General features: G+C 35.0%; 2 long non-coding RNA genes and 1 pseudogene across 5 annotated transcripts in view; 1 reads left to right on the top strand and 2 right to left on the bottom strand.

The window, feature by feature from the left end:
* Window positions 1–20,010, top strand: part of LOC147491597 (uncharacterized) — a 42,045-nt gene that overhangs the window by 14,270 nt on the left and 7,765 nt on the right. Inside the window, exons 3-4 of one of the 3 annotated variants that reach the window (XR_015198243.1) lie at window positions 5,519–5,602; window positions 5,702–5,837. The exons of 1 other annotated variant lie outside the window; for it this stretch is intronic. This is a non-coding gene — a long non-coding RNA (uncharacterized LOC147491597). Of the gene's footprint in view, window positions 1–5,518; window positions 5,659–5,701; window positions 5,838–20,010 lie in introns of those variants that run through there. One more of the 3 variants, XR_015198240.1, reaches the window with a different exon arrangement.
* On the bottom strand, window positions 683–1,426 carry LOC147491601 (uncharacterized). Its single transcript, XR_015199353.1, has 3 exons — window positions 1,294–1,426; window positions 1,042–1,197; window positions 683–937 (listed from the first exon to the last, which is right to left on the bottom strand). It is a non-coding gene; the product is annotated as an uncharacterized LOC147491601 (long non-coding RNA).
* LOC147491602 (MLO-like protein 9) lies at window positions 6,769–14,119 on the bottom strand (annotated as a pseudogene). Its single transcript, XR_015198238.1, has 15 exons — window positions 13,812–14,119; window positions 12,984–13,041; window positions 12,633–12,853; window positions 11,807–11,923; window positions 11,095–11,157; window positions 10,379–10,466; window positions 9,847–9,921; window positions 9,678–9,766; window positions 9,516–9,565; window positions 9,334–9,374; window positions 9,076–9,249; window positions 8,370–8,405; window positions 8,197–8,264; window positions 7,539–7,599; window positions 6,769–7,388 (listed from the first exon to the last, which is right to left on the bottom strand). The product of XR_015198238.1 is annotated as an MLO-like protein 9 (transcript).

Consider the following 20,010-nt stretch of genomic DNA (forward strand, 5'->3'; position numbering starts at 1 on the left):
TCAAACACATGCACCAACACTCGACATTATAACAAAATTCAGTGTCTTCCAATGGGATCATTCCAAAACTTGCATGATTAGACTTATTCTAGAACTGCATTTTAAGTTAATGAGAAACTGAATATATTTCCAAATATTCAGTGAAAATCTACAACAAAAAACTGGATAGGGGAACAAGTTAATGAGAGAAGCCTAAACAAAATTAACAAAAAACAAAAAAACAAAAAAGACAATAAGATATTTCACTAAACCAAACCAAAAAAAAAAGAAGGAAAGAGAGACTCACAGTGAATGCATTTTCCACCAAATGAAATACACGCCCTTGCATACCAACAAGCTCATCAAAGGGCACATCTTCAGCACCATCAACATCATCCAAACCATCAAACATCTGTTCAACTTGTGCCTCAAGGCGTCTTTGCTTGCATTTCCAACTGGCGGCGACATTCTCTGCATTTCTTCTAATCATTTCACCAGCCCCAACAATACCTTGACCACCACCAACATTCTCAACGTCATCCATTCTATTTGCCACAACAGGTGGTCTTCTAGCAGCACGAGCACCGTCATCTCTCTCAACATCCTGAGCACCACCACCAATCTCCCTTAAATGTCTAAAATAATCCCTCAAAGAAGTAGCTCCAAGAAATATAAAAACAATACTAGCAGAAAGTAAGATACATGACTCAAAAACAATCTATGTGCCTCACTAAAACTCCTGACAAATGACAACCTCCAAATCCAAAATGTAATAAACAGTATTATAAGTAGCTAAATTGAAAGTACAAACACAAGTCGTAAAATAAACTGCAAAATCTAGCTCCCTTAAATCTAGCTCTCACAAATTTCAGTGAGTAAAGATATTTTCCGCTTCCTGTGAGCGCTCTTTCCAAAAGGCTTCTTTGTACAAAAGAGCATTCTTTCTATTATGAGCGGCCTGAAAACGCAAGTGAAAGTATGTGAACAAATAACTAAACTTTGCACCTACTGCTAGTCAAACTTTAAGTTATTACACAAAAGAACATACTACAAAATACTCACAAAAATATCTAATTCCTTCAGATATGGTGCGCTTCTACATAGGCAAAGAACAGCAAGAATTTGTTTGGAGTCTTCGAAGTTGACACACAATGTGATGGATTTGAGGTGACTATAAGTTCCTTGTAATCCCTCTCTTGCAGTATTAATTGGGGAAAGCTAGAAACCAACAGAGAAAACAAAAGTCACTAAAGTCGGGAACTAAATTGTATGAAGACAAACATATAGGATTATAGGAATGCCAAAGAAACTTACCTCCGTGAACTGATAGTCAATAAAAAATTGCTGAATTTCATCTAGCTGCCCACAAACTCTTGGAAAGGTAGCATATTTTGTGTTTGCTAGATTGTTGGCTACACTTAATGGGGGGGGATAGAAAGAAACGGCGTACGAGATGATGATATAAACTGGATCTGGATCGAGATGATGATTTTGAGGAAAAAGAATTTCAATTGTAGGGATTTTGAAATGCGTATGAGAAGGTATTGAGCCTTGAGCTTCTTGAATTGAATAGAGAGAGGGAGAGCTGACGAGTAAGAGTGTAGCGGTTGTGAGAGAGAGAGAGAGAAGGGGGAGGAGGCTGGAGAGTGTAGAGGCGGTGAGAGAGAGAGACAGAGGAGAGAAAATAAAATTATGTTTTAAGTTTTTAATTTGTAACACTTCACAAACGCTTTTTAAGCGTTAACAATTAATTCCTGAAATTCACTTAAATAAACCAACGCTTTACAATATTGCCAACGCTTATGTAGCGTTGGTAACTTGCTAACGGTAAATAACCGTTGCAAAGCAAAAAATGTGCGTGTTGCAAATATCCTATTATGGTGTAGTGAAATTCGGGACAAGGTTCGGAAGATAACTTTGATCAACATGAGGTATATGTATGGCAACATGCATTCCCTGAGATATAACTATGTCATAGCTCCATGGGTTATCCGGATCGGAAAGAGCTGGAACAAAAGACTCGTAAGGACCTTGAGATGAAGAGTAGGGCTCAGCAGGGTGTGGGATACGCAAATCACATATAATAGCCTTATGTCCCACAAAGTCCATATTAGCAGCTCTGTATATGTTAGCAAGCAATATAGGACCCCTTGAGACGTAATCCCAGTAACTATCATAGTCACTATTCACATCTAAATATAGAGAAACTTGTGGCCACAAGTCTTGATTCATTCTAAGATAGAACCTCCACAATTTCAACATTAAACTAATCCAAACATTAAACTAATCCCTTTAACCTCATAATTCCAACATTCTAATTCAACAAACAATTCAACATTCTAATTCAACATTAAACTAATCAAAATAACTCACAATCAACAACACCGCAATCTCATACAGAGCAATAGTATCGCAGAATATTCACCATTCAATTCCATTCAATTATAATATTCAAACATTCAATTCAATTCAAACTATTTCTAAAATCGAATTTGAATAGGAGAGAGTGAAACTTACGAGTATTGAGCACAAAAACGGAGATTGAGGAATGAAAGAGTGAGGAGAGAGGAGGAGTTTCTCGAGTTTGTTTTTGGTAGTGAGGGGAGATTGAGAAGAGATTTGTGTGTTATAACGTCTGGAGTATACAGGCGGCAGAGTTTATGCAGAAATTTTACTGTCCGTATCCCGAACTTAACAGCTGCTAAAAGTGTCCATTGGACTAGTTTTTCGAATTTCGGCTGCCAAATTTGGTTGGGGCTGCTAAAAGGCCTATGTGGCACATTTTAGCAGCCCATTATAGCTGCTTTCCATTGGACTTGCTCTAAGGTACTCAAAAGAGGATAGATAACAGTCCCAATGCAAAAGAAGATTATAAAATAAAAGACAATTGCGAACAAGTTGAAAACAATCATTTATCCATCCAAATGACACATCTAAGGCTCTTCCCAACTAGTAGCAAATCAAAAGCTTTGTTGATATCTTCAAAAGCCACTTCATGAGTGACAAAATCATCCAAATTAAGCTCCTGTCGAATGCAATATGATTATCAAGAAAAAGAAGAAATATAGATGAAGCAAAGAAGCTTTCCGGGTTCATTATAATCATTCAAACAAATAATACACGGACATCCTTCTTGAGCATATTTTGTTAATAAACACATAAAATAAGAAGAAAAAGTTTGGCAAATTCATATTGACTAACAAGGAGACCAAGGGGAAGCACAACTAAGATACTACCTGGTAGTGTTACCAACTTAAACATAACCCAATTCACATAATGTAATCCATAGAACTACAACTTCCATTGTATCTAAAACGATACAATTATGAGACAAGATTTGCATTGAAGAGTCACTATAATAACCGCACCATAATGTAGCCAACTATTGCGGATTGTACCAATGATTACAATTGCGAACACGAAATGCAATGATCAGGAAGAGAGTTAGATAAAAATGATCCGTCGCAGTATCTCTGTTTTCGAATATGAACTCCCAAGTACTGTGACAAGGTTGATGTTGCCCCCACACATGTGATCAAGCCTCATAACCTCCAAAGCAATATTCACAACTTTTAACTCACTTTCTACATGGGACAATTTTGTGAATTCCACTTTTATGTATTTGGGCACTAGACCCCCCAAAAACCGTTTTTTTTCTCCTTAACATCATAAACCCCACTCATTATCTACATTTGGGTTTTTCTATTGCCCTCAGACCCCATAAGGGGCGAGTGCACCAAACGGAATAGCAACACTCGTTTCTAGTTTGACAACAAAATGAGTTTTCTTGAATATGAAGGTTTCCTATCGAAGAAAAAAAAAACTTCATTTATCATTTATTTTGAGTCCAAAACCATTAAAAAGAGACAAATGTGTTTTTGAATGTTTGATGGGTTAATGAAACTAAAACAAATAGCAAATAGTCCAAAGCCCAACTGGTCAGTTTGTATAATTCTAATCACCCATAACAAACTTGTAAGCTCTTCCTCCTTTCTTTCACTCTCAATTATTAACACAATCGTCAATAAAAAACAAAAAACAAATCTAGAAAGGACTTAGGGCGCAGCTTGTTGCATGCTTGTCATAATTATTTGTAAAATTCGTTATCATTATCAATAAAATTTCCACTTAAAAAAACAAAACAAAACAAGATAATTTTTTACTTTCAATGCTAATTTTTTATAGTTTTCAACTCTGACTCTTTACGAAGCAAGCCATTTGCATTTTTACAATCAAAAGCGGCACTCAACTTTGTAGAAGTTGCTTCAGTGATGAGTTGGTTATCCATTCGCGAACACAAAATGCAATGATCAGGAAAAGAGTTGGATAAAGATGATCTCGTCGCAGTGCTCCCTGTTTTCGAATCTGAACTCCCAAGTACTGTGATCAAGCCTCATAGCCTCCAAAGCAATATTCACAACTTTTAACTCACTTTCTACACGGGACAATTTTGTGAATTCCACTTTTATGTCTTTGGCACTAGACCCCCCAAAAAACAGTTTTTTTTCTCCTTAACATCATAACCCACTCATTGTCCATATTATTTCCTCCCAGAAAGACATATAGTCTACACATTTTAATGGAATTATCAAAGTGGGCATTTTACTTTTGGTGGCAATGCTTATCTAAATTTGGACTTTTCTATTGCTCTCTGACCCTTTATCTACAACAATTCAATAAATTGTTAACTTTCTATAATGTTATAAGTCTATATAAACTCTATTATCATGTGCAAAAAACTATAAAATATTAACATTAAAAATAAAAAATTGCCTTATTTATTTTTTATTATTTTTTTAAGTGGAAATTTTATTGATAATGATAACGAATTTTATAAATAATTAGGACAAACATGTAACAAACTACTCCTCAAGTTCTTTCTGAATTTGTTTTTTTATTTTTGTTTTTTGTTTTTTTAGGTTGAGGTCTGACATTTTTAAAAAAATTAAGAGTAAAAGAAAAGAGGGAGAGCTTACGTGTTTGTTATAGGTTATTAGAATTATACAAACTCACCGGTTGGGTTTTAGGCCTTTGGCTATTTGTTTTAGTCTCATTAACCAATAAAACATTCAAATACACATTTGTCCATTTTTAATGGTTTTGGACTCAAGATAACTGATGAATGATAATTTTGTAAAGGCAAAAAGAGAAGTAAAAAAAAGTTGGTTTATTGGAATGTTTTTTATTAGTTTTTTTTTCATACTATTTTTTTTTTTTTTTATTATATTCTCATTATAGTTGTGAAAATTTTGGAGGTGCGGTAGTGGAAGTTTGCAAAATTGGAGGGTACGAATCCTTATAGTTTAAAGGTTTTTCTAGGCTAGTAGTGGAGCTTTTCTAATCTCCGGGAGGGACGGGAGTGTTGTTTGACGCGCCCATCCTTTGGCTGTAATGTTTAATGACCAACATCCGTCTATATATTATAAGAAATATATGTTCTTGTTTAGAGAATGCTCTTTATTTTGAATGGTTGATTCTATTTGTTTCCCAATATTCTGACTGGTATATTGTTACATTGGACTTGTACTGTGATTTACAGAGGGTGTTAGTGCAGTTGATGAAGAAACTACTCAACCTAGTTCTCATCTTGCAGTTCCTGGCACTGCTGCTGTTTCTGAAGAAGGTTGTGTGTGTGATATTTGCCTGCTGCAGCACTGTTTTCAAAGTGTTATTGTCTAAGAAGTTCCATGGTCTTTTTGTCTTATTTTGTTACATGGTTTAGGGTGGGACACCAATAGTTATGATGGACAACTATCACCAAGCAAGGCTCTTCGTGCTGCAATGCTGAGGAGCCGATTTGCTGAAAACATCGTAAAAGCGCGACAAAAAACTCTCTTGATAATATAAGTATTCCCCCCTTTTCTTTGTAACATACATACAAAGAAGTACTGAGGAGTATCTAAATAATGTCTGTGAATTTAGTCAGATTTGCAAATACTCACTTTCTCATGTATTCAAAGGTGGCGGAATATGTATGTCTGACAGAGTACTGTCTTTTACGGTGGGAACATAATTTATAGTTGGAAATATGAAATGGGGAAGAGGCTGAAAAGCTAAAAGTTGGGATGAAATTTGGAAAGTTCTGGAAGATTTCGTGAAATTATCAAATATTTCAGTAATAATGGATTAAATGAGCATAGTACAAAAGTCCTGTATTTTTTGTGATATCACCACGATTTTTTCAAATGTTGACATTGAATCTATCTACCGAGATTTCGGTGGTCGGGGTTGCGACCAATATGGACATTTTGTTCCATAGTAATAAGTGGACATTTTCCTACCAAGCTTGTAATATTGGTACTCACAGAGCTGATAAATTGCGAACACTTCAAATGCGAGCTGACATTATGATGCTACCTCTGCTTTTGTATCCCCTGCATATTCAACAACATCTATTGGTTAGAATATGCTACAAGTAAGACCTACTAGACGATTGTCCACTAACGTCAAAAATGTTTGAGAATCAAGGAACAAATTGTTGAGGTTGTGGCGAGTACAGCGAAATAACTAATGGTATTGACCAATCACATGTATAATACAATTGCGGCATGTAGTTTGTTGAAAAATAATCCGGTTATCACGTTGCAGATCTATTTTTTGCAAGAAAATCACATGAACTTAGTGTGAATGGTTGATAATCTAGTAATATACTAGGACTAAAAAGTCTGAAATTCTTTTCATTTTAATTTCGGATCTAAAGCAAAATCCCTTTTTCTTTTTCTTTTTTCATTTATTGGTTGCACACTCTGCAAAAATTGAATAGCTATTAGCTAGGAATAAGTCAATAACTAGATGAAACTTGCTTACCAAAAATTCATTTATGAACAAACATGAACAATGTACAAGTCATGTCACTGGACTACAGACGAGCTATTTCTAAAACCCTGAACTTTCTCAATAATAGATACACAAAAATAACTTACATCAACTAAACACAATGTGCAGCCACCGCACAGCTGGAACGCACTACAACAACTTCCCAACAACATTATTGCTGCATTAGCTTCATGGCCGACTAGGGGCTTCAGGCTTCACGAAGGTGAAGTCATCTTCATTAGAGGGTTGCTGTGCATTGTTAGCATAGTACGGTTCAGTAGTTTCAGACTCTAGACCACCATTATCCATGTGAGCAATTAGATTGGCTGTCGATGATGTGGGAGAATTGTCAGCTTCTATGTCCGACATATCTTTTTCTGTATATCTTCTACTGGTAAAAGATGAGCGTGCTGAGTGTCCAGTAGTCTGAAACCGGTGAAGGGGGTGCACGGGAGACTGGGTTGGTGAAACACCCGGAGTACTTCTAGGAGATAGCCCAGCTTTCTTCCTCTTAACAGCTGCTTTATGCCAATTCTTAAAGCCCTAGACGCGTTTGTTAGATCAAAGATTGACTTCTTCATGTTTGATCCCATCTGCACATTGCGACGAACTATCATTTTGCTTTCCATAAAACATTTGAAGCGATGAGTTCTAAAACATAAAGCAGACCACTACTACATATCTCAGAGTTTCTGAGTCGCATCATAAAATGCCCCAGACCAGATGAAGTAATAATATTATACCTGAGTTACCAAGGCATAAAGTGGAAGAGTAATGTAGCTGCACAAAAACTGGACACCCACCCTGCACAGCCACCACGACAACAGTCAGCTTGAGTGTAGGAACTTCAATCTTGAAAAATATGGCGGTCAATACTCAAAAGTAATATGGTCAAATACTCAAATCTCCATCTGGTTTGATCTTTCAAAATTAATGTTCATAAATAAGATCCTTCAATTAACCAGCCCTCAACCCTCACAAAGTTGATCATTATAAACGTCTTAGAAGTAAAATCCTGAGGGCTGCCATATGATAATTGATAAGTTGATTGCCACATAACGCCATTACACTGTTAATAATTTTCCGGCCATTATCAAGCCAAACCGTTTTTCCAAATCATTTTCGAAAATCAAGTTGCAACTGGCAAGAATCTGTGAGCCATCTTCTTATTTTCTTTGTGGGCCTACCATTATCCACCAGTATAATGTTCATAATGGATGCATACCAACTACCAAGACATAATGCTATCACAAAATCCTCTTTTCAACTTTGGTCACATGTAATGAAAATGACACGTAAATATGTCTAACTATTGCCATTGCCAAAAGAAATTAGTATAATGATACCCTGATATAAGTGGCTGGTCTAGCTCTGTTGGGAAACAACGAAATTAAGACTTACCCAAGAGCCAATCTTACAATTATTAGATGGAATTCCTTATGGAAACAAGATTTCAGCCCAAACTCGTACTGCAGAAAACAAGGAATATTACAATTAAGATTTTGAAAAGAGCAATAACTGAACTGAGATATTTTTAAAATACATGTGACGGAAAGGAGAGGGAGATAAATTACACATATCCACAAGAAGTACGTAATTTGAAAAGCATTCTGCACAGAAAAAAAAAATTAAAAACGAGCCTTTGATAAAAGTGAAAATAGAAGACATGTATGATATCAGGACTGAATGGAAAAGGCTAGCTTCTTGCTTATTCCAAGAAGAACATGGTGCCCATGTAGGAAGTCTATAATCAACCAGCTTATGAAACAAATCATGTTCCAAGTGGATTAGTCTAACTACATGAGCAGCATAAATCTTCACTCAAATTCTACTTTTGACCAAAATAGATAAATTAACAGTCAACGTGGTTAGAATGATTGTTTATTAGATTATACTGCCCAAAGCAATAGCTACCATTACGTAAGGATCAACTAGTAAACGTCTCATGTATCTGATAAGCTCAACATCTTCAAGCGATTTTCCACGCCAAAATGTTGTTCATATTAGTTTTCGCAAGACTTAAGCTGCAGCAACTTTTAGTAAAGAGTCTAACTTTGGCTTTTGCCGCATCAGTCTGGACAGGAATGTTTTTAAAAGTAAATTAAAATGTTTTTTATATTTTTCCTATACCACATACTATGAAGGGTGATTTTATAATTCCATAGGATTGATATAAAACTTATACTCAATCTTAAAACACGAAATGCTCTCCTCCAAATCCCCAAAAAAGTATGAATTGATGAATTTTATTAGCAACAAAAGAACAGAGTAATACAATACCTGAAACAGAGTAAAATGAATGAGATAGAGAGTTAATGGAGGCCAACTGAACCAAAAATATTTGTCACTGACTTGCACAAGAGGAATCCCTTGTACCACTGCATGTCTTTCTTGGATATCAATAGCCATCTGTGTTATAATAGCTTGAAGCTTTGTTCCAACAGCTAAAATTATCTAGAAGAAATTAAACGGTCTGAGGTTATTGTCATATCCAATTAAAAACTGATGAACGAAAACTTTCTTTGTAAAACTACTTACGAGAAGAGGAATTACGGCTGCCCAAAACAGTGTTTGCCACCCTAAATGAACAAGATGACTCAACAAGTAAGTATGAAAGTCAGGAAAAGTGTAGCTCAAACAAGTAAGAGTGAATTCCATCTATGATTGGAAACAAACAGTATTTTTCCTGGCATCAAGTACTGGGAGAAAGAAGTACTTACCACTAACATTTAGAAGCAAGAAGATCACAAGTGTCCCCCACAATAAAGGACTGCCAGCATCATAATGAAATTAAGTTAGAAAACAACTATTGACTATGAATGATGATACTTTTGTAAACAATAAAGTAAGATTACAAGATGGAAAGCATAGAAGTGGCTCACCTAATTCCAACAACCACCTTAAAATCATCTTCTAAAGATCTTTTAATATATCTTTGGAAGTCAAACTTACTTCCAGGAGCTAAATGAACCTATAAAGATGATATAATTAACAAAACATAAAAGAGAAGGAAACGAGTAACTCAAAATTGTTGCAGCTGAAGAAACTCACAGTGATGAATCCATGCCGCATAGTCATGTAGTCGGCCTTACGAACAGACCTGAAAAATTGTCGAAAGAAGCAGACCTAAAAGAGAAAGGAAATCTAGAAATCATCCTAGTGAACAACTACTCCAAGTTACAAACACAGGAATCTTAAAATGGTGCTACACCTTCTAAGGGGGTCCTGTGTATAGCATTTATTATGTGCAACAAAGTAAATTCTTTGTCCAAGCATCCATGTGTGTCGCAAGGGCTAGCTACTTAGAATCGGTCTTATGGAGTTTTGACACAATTAATGGAAATATATAATGGACACATGACCTTGAAGATTGGCTTTCATTTTAAACTCGTTATAGTACTCAAGAACTTGACAGCCAGCTACTCTGCTCAGGAGAGATTGGTGAATATCGTGGTACACTAAGACTATGATTCAAAAGTACCATATCCTTATTCTGCTTATTATGTACAGCCATCTAACGACTAACATACAAAGTATAACTTATTAAAAAACAAAAACTACAAGTAGGATTATGAGATCTTACAAAATAAAACAAGATTGGAATCCTTGTCCAGAATTTTGTGTGTGCTACACGAAAGGCGTCTCATGAGTAAGCCTGAATCTTGCAGGATCTGCACGAGTTGTGATGTCGAGTTCAGTATTGTCAGAAATAGAAAATAAAGTATATAGGAGATTAAATTATAATAGCACAATACACGAAGTTTCATCTTTGGTAAGTGCCTTCTAGCTTAGTCGGTAAAACCTTTGGGTGATGATACTGAGGTCCGGGGTTTGAACCCCGCTACACAATTGAGTTCTTGATCTCTTTAAAAGCGGGTTTGCCCACACATTTTTGTAAGTGCCTTCTAGCTTAGTTGGTAAAACCTTTGGGTGATGGTACCGAGAGGTCCGGGGTTGAACCCCCACTACACACAATTGAGTTACTAATCTCTTTAAAAAAAAGGTTTGCCCACACATTTTTTTGTAAGTGTCTTCTAACTTAGTTGGTAAAATCTTTGGGTGATGATATCAGAGGTCTCAGGTCTGGGTTCGAACCCTGCTACACACAAGTAAGTTACTGATCGGTGATGATACGAGGTGCAGGGGATCGAACCCCCAAACATCAAAAGAGTTACTAATCTCATTTCAAAGCGGGCTTGCCAATCAAAAAAAAAAAAAAAAGTTTCATCTTTGGAAACATGAGAGATATATTGTCATCCAAGAAAAAACATACGAGAATTTATTTTTCATAGAAAATACCATTTGAAAACTTCGTAGTCCACGAGACAAAGTATCCTTCTCCCACTCTTTCCATCCACGAATCTGCATAAAAAAAAGAAGGAATGAGTAACAATATATTGTCAATTACATGACATTTGTAATCTTGGAGATGGTAACAGTTATTAGCACAGAGAACACATAGAAAAAGGATGCAGGTTAGTGATGTCAGGGAAGATATCTAACATCAACCGGGTCCTCAGATCCCACTGTGTTTGGGCTGGTTCCTACTTTATCATTTCTATTAAAGGTTTGAACGATTTCCTTTTGGCTCAGTGAGAATTACATATTGACATTGATCCAACCGGTCAACAAAACCAAGCCATATGGCTGATTACGGCCTGCCGTACAATAAATTCATGCAGCAAACCATCTTTCCATGATCAGCAAATAGTACCAATTACCAAGTCCACTATCACGTTGATTACCATAATGTTTCCATGTAATGTCAAATATTTCTTGACCATCCACTACATGCAATTAAGTATAAATGTGCCTCTTCAATACAATGTATATTGCAAAAGGCATTACCGCATTAGCTAGATGGAAGCCAATAAAATGGTGAAAACAAAACTGTTTTAGCACAAGCCCCCACTATTCAAGAAGAATACATATTCATTCTCTAGATTCCTCACAATTTACATTATAGATGCCAAAACAAGCAAACAATTATAAGACATATATACCTACCCACCTTTAGTCTTCCAAGTGTCATCGTTACAGCACTTAATACTACATGAAAGACTGCAAGAAAGAATATGAAAATGTGCAACTGATGCAACCCGTTCGCAGATATAAGTGATTCATAACCCTGTCAGAAAGAATGGTAAAACTTAGTTTAGGCAAATACAAGACAGATTCCAAAAATCTGTTCCCTACGTACAAGCATAAACTAGAAAAAAAAAAATTTATCGAGATTGGATACTAGTTAAGCATTAAGTTGTGAATGCTGATGTAATTCTATTGCAGGGTGCATCAACAGAAACTTGGTCTAGCTTGTATTCACCAGCTCATTGAAAGGATAATGTGCATATCAAATGATATTCGCTTTGTTTGGAACCATAGTCCCCGTTACTAGTAAACATCTGATTCACTATGACCAGTTGTATCTTAAGCGTGTTTTTCAATTTCTAGAATAGTTCATTCTCACTTTCTTACAAAAAGTTGTGAGAATTTTTTTTGTTTTTCTCATTTGATCAATGGGTGCAGGAGTGTGGGAAGTGTGGCAGGCTAATTCCGTATAATGCTACTGAAGATTTCCGCCCTATAACTCTGAGAAATTATTAAGAGCTTTACTGATGTTCAAAACCATATAGAAAAGATTTGTCACAGTTCTCTTCTTATTTGGCAACTAAGAAAAGTAATCAGAAAGAAAATCTTAGCTATTTTCTGACACAGCCTCTAATTTCTTAGTATTCATTACACGACCGGGAAAAGTTCGCTTAGTTACCTAATTTCTAATTTGGTATAATGCTACTGTCTAATGTCTCAATCTGAAAAATGGTGTAATATACACATACTGTTTTGCAAGTAGTTGCTGATGCAGCACCAGCCAAGAATCTACGATCATTCCATAAAAGCCTTCGGCGATGTTCCTCAGTACTACTTTCCTCTGCTTTATCTTTGTGTCTAAGTGGGCATGGCAACATTGAATCTGCTGCTTTATAGGGGATACAGATTTTAGCAATGTAGACCTGGCTGAATGTCAGAATTAGGGAAATGAAACCTAAAACCATCAGCTCTGCATAGCCAATAGAAGAAAAAAAATGGTTTAATTTACGGTTTGAAAATCCCCAAAGATGATAAAATATATATATATATATATATATATGGTTGTAATTGAGATTTGAGAATGAAGAGTTTATATTTACCTCCTTTAACCTTCTCAAGAGCTTCAAAGAGAGCTTTTTTGTGCCTATCCGTGAACCACTGAAGTAGAAACAATATATAAAGTAATTCAGACAATGTGAAATATAACTTGAAACCTACAAACTGTACTAAACACTAATTTAACAAAATTCTTCATCCCCACACACACAAGAAACAATAAATATTGAACATAAATACTGCCCAAAAAAGAACTCAATAAGAATTAGCCCTTCAATTTCTTTTTGCGTATGAGCAAGAAAAGTCAAAGAAACTGAAACTTCCGACAAAACACACATAATTACGCATTAATGCACCAAAGCCACCTAAACTCCTAAACTCCACAATCTATCTTGCTTGCTTCACTATTATTGAAAGAAACTCTCAGCTGTTTCTCAACAAATGTTATAATTAAGAGAAAAATAAATGTTTCTCAGCAGAGTTAACTAAAATTAGACCAAAACTAATAACATCAATCTGTTACTACACCTGATTTGTTCATTACTCTCTACTGCAACTTAAAGAAGAAAAATTTACCAAAAAAACAAAAAATCTAGCCTCACTTCAACTCATGACAAAAAATAGTAAAAATAACAAAGCCATCAAATTTATCTTAAAACCCAATTTGGGTAAATCAAAATAAGAGAACTTTTTAACAAATTGACTTGAAACAGAAAAAGAACTTTTTCATTTTGAACTCTGCAAGTCTGCAACTATCAGAAACTCCACTGAACTCAAACAGACCAAAAAGCAGACACCCCAGTAAATCTAACTCAAAAAGAAAGTCAAACTAAAATCTTTAAAAAAAAACAGTTGCATGTTTCCTTACGTACCGTTCCAAGTTTATGAAGAACTTTCTCCAAACCGATAGAAATAATTATGATAATAGCAACAACAGTAGCAACAGCCCATGTTGGTGTTTGATCAAGTTGTCTTGAGGTTGAAGATTCACCACCCGCCATATTTAACTAACAAACTAACACTCACTCCCTCACAAAACTAAACAACACCAAGTCTCAAAACTCTCTCTTCCAACACTTTATGCAAAATAAATGGAAAGAAAAAAAGTTCCTGTTTAGGGAGTTTATAAGAACCACTTGCAGAAAGAGTTGCAAGTATAATTATTGATGCTCTTTCAAGCAGGGTGTTATGGTGGAAACGACCATTATTTATGTCGTACGTTCGGTTTGGCTCATAGTTTGTTGGATTGCTTTAGTTTTTTATTATGTTTTTGTTATCAGTTTTGACTCTTGTTCTGTTTTATTACAAAAAAAAACACCCAATCAATACGTTTTATTAGTTAGTAAGATGAAATGAGAACATAACACGTGGAATTGACTGTTGAGTACTTATCTAATTTGTGGATTAGCACGAACTTTCTTAAGAGTAGGGTCTTTGTCTTGAAATGGTAAAGAAACGCGGTTACATTGCATGGGCTGTATTTTTTTTACCCTCTTTAAATTGACGGTTTTCTTAAGAGTGAATTTGTAAGTTAGTAAAATTGGGCTGACACATTTTTTGCTTGTAAATTAAGTCTTTATGATATTCAATGAAGTTATCATTGTGTACTTAGAATTTTAGAGGTAAGATGATTATGGGATTTATGGGATGGCGAAATTCTCAATTTTGGTCCCCATTGCAAAAGAAACTAATTTGTTTGATTTCAGGACAACGATATGGATATATGATGATCTCGCTATCTCAGGACCACATTATTTTTTAACTTCCTATTACGGGATAGTACTTTAGGACAAAACAGTTGGACCCATTGATTAGATTCTGCTATATTTGGAAGGCACCAAATTCTCCCATGCCTGGCTCCATGCCTTAGTAGCTGCCTTTATCATAGGTGGATAGGTGATAGGTCAAACTGTCAAACCCATCGAAGTGCTTGTTCCATACTTGTATTGCATTTTAAAGTTTATTTTAAGCAAGGCCTAAAATATCGATATTAATCAATATATCGGTGTACTTAAAAACTGATATATATCGGATATATTTATTATTTTGGTGATCATTTCAAACTATTTAAAATATCAGAAATATCGGATATATTGGACATATAATATCAAAAATATATCGGAAATATATTGGAAATATCAGATTTATATTAAAAAATAGTCAAAAAATCAACCGATATATATCATAAATATCGGATATATTGATTATATCGGCGATATAAAGTTTTATATCGAAAAAAAAAAGATTCTGTATTCAGTAGATATATATCGAAAATATCAATATCGGTGTACCAAAATATCAATATATATCGGTGATATATCAGATATATCGGCGATATTTTGGTCGATAATTTTAAGTTGAGTTCGTCTACCTCGAACATATTTTCATAAGTACCACATCTGAGACTGTTGGATCTGAAAATAATTATCTTTCTTTCTTTTTGTTTTTGATTTTCTAACCGTCGGATCTCGGATCCAACGGTCTCTCGGAACTCTCGTTCCTATAAAAATATTCTCGTAATAGGCCAGGCCTTTCTGAAGTTTACATAGCACACTGCCCGAGAGAACTTCATAAGTTTTTCTTGTTGATTACTTAGTTCAAATTATTTATGAACAAAAATTAGTTTTTGAGGGGGTTAAATATTGAGAACCTCATATAAAAAATATAAAATCCCTCAATAGTCCCCGTATGTAATTATTGGAAGGTTATTGGAAAAGACAAACCGTCAAAAACCTACAGGCCAAGAATCTAAGGAATAAGGACGGATCAAAACAATCTACGGTCTACCCAATCATCCAAAAAAAAATCTGCTCATAATCTTTATTAGAATAGAATATGCCAAAAAAGCAGCAACCCCTCGTGAAATCATGGGTCGTGACGATTGACGAAGTCCAATTTTGTTTGAAATATCAATTGTGTCAAGTTTGTTTTTTTGTTTAGTAAAGTTAAAGATATATTAAAAAAGGAAAAAATATACTGTGGTTTTGAGGAGAATTACATTCCATCCCTTCTCAAAAATTCATATTGTTACAACTATTGAAACAATAGAACATCTACAAGCAATTTAATGGAACCTATAATAGTACCTAAACGAAGACTCCCACATATTGTGTAACCATATAGGTTGGCCCTCATATATCATATTTTGATTGTCCTAAAAACTCACGTTACTTTTTGCAGCCAAATCCGCAGAAAAATTTTCTTCCCTCCAAATCGAGGTAAGTTTGAGTGACTGAAAGTTGTGTGCACAGTTATTCCATCTCGCCTTAAGCTGTCAAGAGACATTTCCTGTACTAAAAGCACCTACGGTTGATATAGAGTCTGACTCGATTAAGATGTGATTCCATCTCCTTGCAATAGCAAGTTCCGCACCCATATCAATAGCATTGCATTCGGTTCGAAAGCTTGTGCCTATTCCCAAGTTGCTACTGAGCACAGGTTTAAATGCACCCTTGCTGTCTCTATAAGTAACTCCAATGCCCGACGGTCCTGGGTTCCAAAACTAGCACCATCAATATTAACTCCAATGCCCGACATTCTTGTGTCAAGTGTCAACATACATAGGACACGTAAAATAAAATGGAAAAAAGTAAATCTCTACCCAAAAAAAAATCCCACCACCACCTACAGTACAGTATTATAATATTTGTGTTATTTTTTTTTACACATGCTAGTGAATAAAATTGTTTTGATTAAACAAGCACAAGGCATGGTCGCATGGAACATTTCGCATGCATGTTGCCTTAGCAATCCCATCACAGAGGAGCATTTTGAGAAATTCCTTTATTTTATTTTATTTTCAGATAACAATATATATTTTTTGAGAAATACATTAATTAGTTGATTAGTTCATATAACATATTTATGGCAGTGCTTTCAAATACATTATGTGATCTACCAAATGCATTTATACACCTAAAAGTAAAGGGTGTGTTTGTTATGATGGAAACACTATGGAAAGGAAAGGAAAATAAGAATGGTCTACTTTTTCCATAGTTTTTAAGGCGTTTGTTTACTCATGGAAAGGAAATGGGATTTTCCATATAAAACAAATGTAAAAAGGTTTCATATCCTTAAATAACCCCGAAAATTTTGTGGAAATGAAAAAGAAAGTTGAAATAGATAGATAGGGACTTACGCCTACTAATACACCCATGACCCAACAATATAATTATTCATTTTCATAGCTTTGCAAAACAAACATGATTATTTATTTTTCCAAAATTTTTTACTTTTTTCTTTCCCTCAGTTTACCAAACACATACCATTTAAAATTATTTCATTTCCATTCCATTCATAAAATGACCACCCATTTTATTTCCTTTTCTTTCCATGAGTTAAAATTTAACAAACACACCCAAAATAACCAAATGTGGGTTGGTATGAAAATCTTAAATTACTATCCAAGCTCTAACTTCTTGCAAATGCATGAACACAAGAGACAAGCGTTACAACAAGGACTAAGGGAGTGCTACACTTTTTGCTCTTGTTTTTTCCTTAGGTTTAACTGTTTAAGAACTACTACAGTACTACTTGCTTCCATAAATTAAAAGACTAATAGATAGCTGGATAAATTTATCACTAAACGCTATCCATTATTTCTATCAATTCGAGCAAGGGTTATATATAAATATATATATGGTGGGACTTGAATATATATATATATATATATATATATATATATATATATATATATATATTATATATATATATATATATATATATGTTTTATTTTATTTATTTATTTATTATTATTATTATTTTTTATATAAGTTGATTTTATTGGAAAAGAATGTGTTTACTAGTACATAAGTGAGTGAGTACCTCACTTGTGAGGTTCGAATTACAAAGATGAAAACAATATTGAAAAGGGATTAACTCCTATTACAAGAATTCTCCCTTGGTCCCCTAAGCACATTTGGCCAATCTAACACCAGTTTGCGTGGGACTTGAATACCTGATCATCACATGCAGTTGACGCGTTAAACTATCCTACAAGAAGTTAAGAACAACCGTGCCCATTTCATTTCTTTTATATATACACACCAAAAAACACACGGTTAACTTGGATTAACTAGTATTATCCCCTGAGCCAATTAGGATCCCCACCCCTGGCAATTAGGGTCTCCTCCAAATACACGGACAACTCCTTCCTTCCACAATACACACAAAAAATGAGTATTTGTTCTGACGGACCCATATTGTATTGGGCAGATAAAAAAAAAAACAATTATTACAAGTGTGTCATTGGTCCCAAAAGTTCAAAAAAACAATTATTACAAATTGTCATTGGTCCCAAAAGTTGAATTTGAAAACCCTGCTTTAAACGATTTCGGCTAGGTCGTTCGTTGGCAAACCAAACGGTCGATCATCGCTTCTAGATCGAAGTCCAAAACGATATAACCATATCGTTTGGGGATTTGACTTAGAAAAATCCCTAACGATATGGCCACACGTTTGGACTAAGTCTCCAACAATATGGCTTACCGTTTGGACTAAATCCCCAACCATATGGCCACACCGCTTGGGATTTAGACTTTGAAAAATATAAAGTTACGTTTTTTGGGCTTTTTTGACCCGATTAAGGGGCATCGTTTGGACTAAGTCCTAAAATGGTGTGGTCAGCGTCGCTTGGGATTTGAACTTTGGAAAAAAATATAAAGTTATGTTTTGGGCTCTTGACAAAAAGTGGGCACATCGTTTGGACTAAGTCCCAAACGATGTGGCCAAGTCGTTTTGGACTTAGTCCAAACGATGTGTCCACACCGATAAGTTTTTTTCTAAGTCCAAATCCCAAACGACATGAACACATCATTTTGGACTTAGTCCGCATAAGCATCGACCGGACCGCTTGGTTTGTGACAACTAAGCTTACCCTAGCCGGGTCGCTTAAGCTTGGGGTTTTCGAATTCAACTTTTTGGGACCAATGACACACTTGTAATAATTGTTTTTTTTTTGTTCTGCCCAACACAATATGGGATCCATCAGTAATAGGACCCAAAAAATTTGTGTGTATTTGGGAAAAGATCCTAATTGCCTATCTAGTAGCGAAGGGAAATCCTAATTGATAGAAGTTTTTTTTTGTGTGTATTTGGAGAAAGACCCTAATTGCCCATCTAATGAGGGAAAATCCTAATTGGCTTAATCTAGGGATTACGTGAAACACTAACTAACCCATTGTATTATTAGTCAACTAAATCGGCCAAAGTCTTTCAAATGGCCGCAGATCACAAACATATTTTCAAAATCACAAACTCATCCCATCTAATGTCTAATTTTTGTGAATTGTAACCGTGTTGTATCAGATTACCAATATCATTTGTTTACCAATTCATGAAGTGTGTGTTAGACTGTTAGTAACTTAATTAAACAAAATGGTTACAAGTTCAAAAGTTCATTATGTCTGACCAATTTCTAAACAATTAAAAAATGAATAATTGAAATATAAATATCTCAACTATCACTTGTTCAATTGTCTAAAACCAAGGCTATGACGGGATACAACATACGTCCAAAAAAACCTAAAACCCACATCACAACGGGATCAACTTAACAACAAAAATCTCCAAATTTCAACTATCACTTTATTAAAACTTTCTTCCATCCCAAATACAAACATAAAAACAAACTTTAAAGAATAACAATTTCCAACATCATTATCATGTCATATAAAATGTAACCTACGTTATTACATCCTTCCAAAAAGATCGCACCTAATAAACTAAACTCCCGTGATCGCCTCGGTTAGAATCCAAATCACACGGTTCCATCAAGCTTTCCACCTGTGTTTAAGAACACACCGTTCTAAAAACAAAACAAACATGGGTCGACCAAGAAAATAGAATTTGCTGGTATGAGTAGACTACCCACGGATAAATATTATCATACTTTAATTATCCAAACAATCACTTTATATTTTCCCATAACTTAATCATTCCGGCTTGGAAGCGGGTAGTTCAATTTCAACCGGCATAGTGTCTTCCCAAGCAAGACTTTATTCTATTAACTCATTATCATAACTCGTTATTATAACTAGGTAACCGAATTAAAACCTCATCGGATATCCACTT

This window comes from Coptis chinensis, chromosome 6, assembly GCF_015680905.1.
Source record: "Coptis chinensis isolate HL-2020 chromosome 6, ASM1568090v1, whole genome shotgun sequence".
Taxonomy (NCBI): domain Eukaryota; kingdom Viridiplantae; phylum Streptophyta; class Magnoliopsida; order Ranunculales; family Ranunculaceae; genus Coptis; species Coptis chinensis.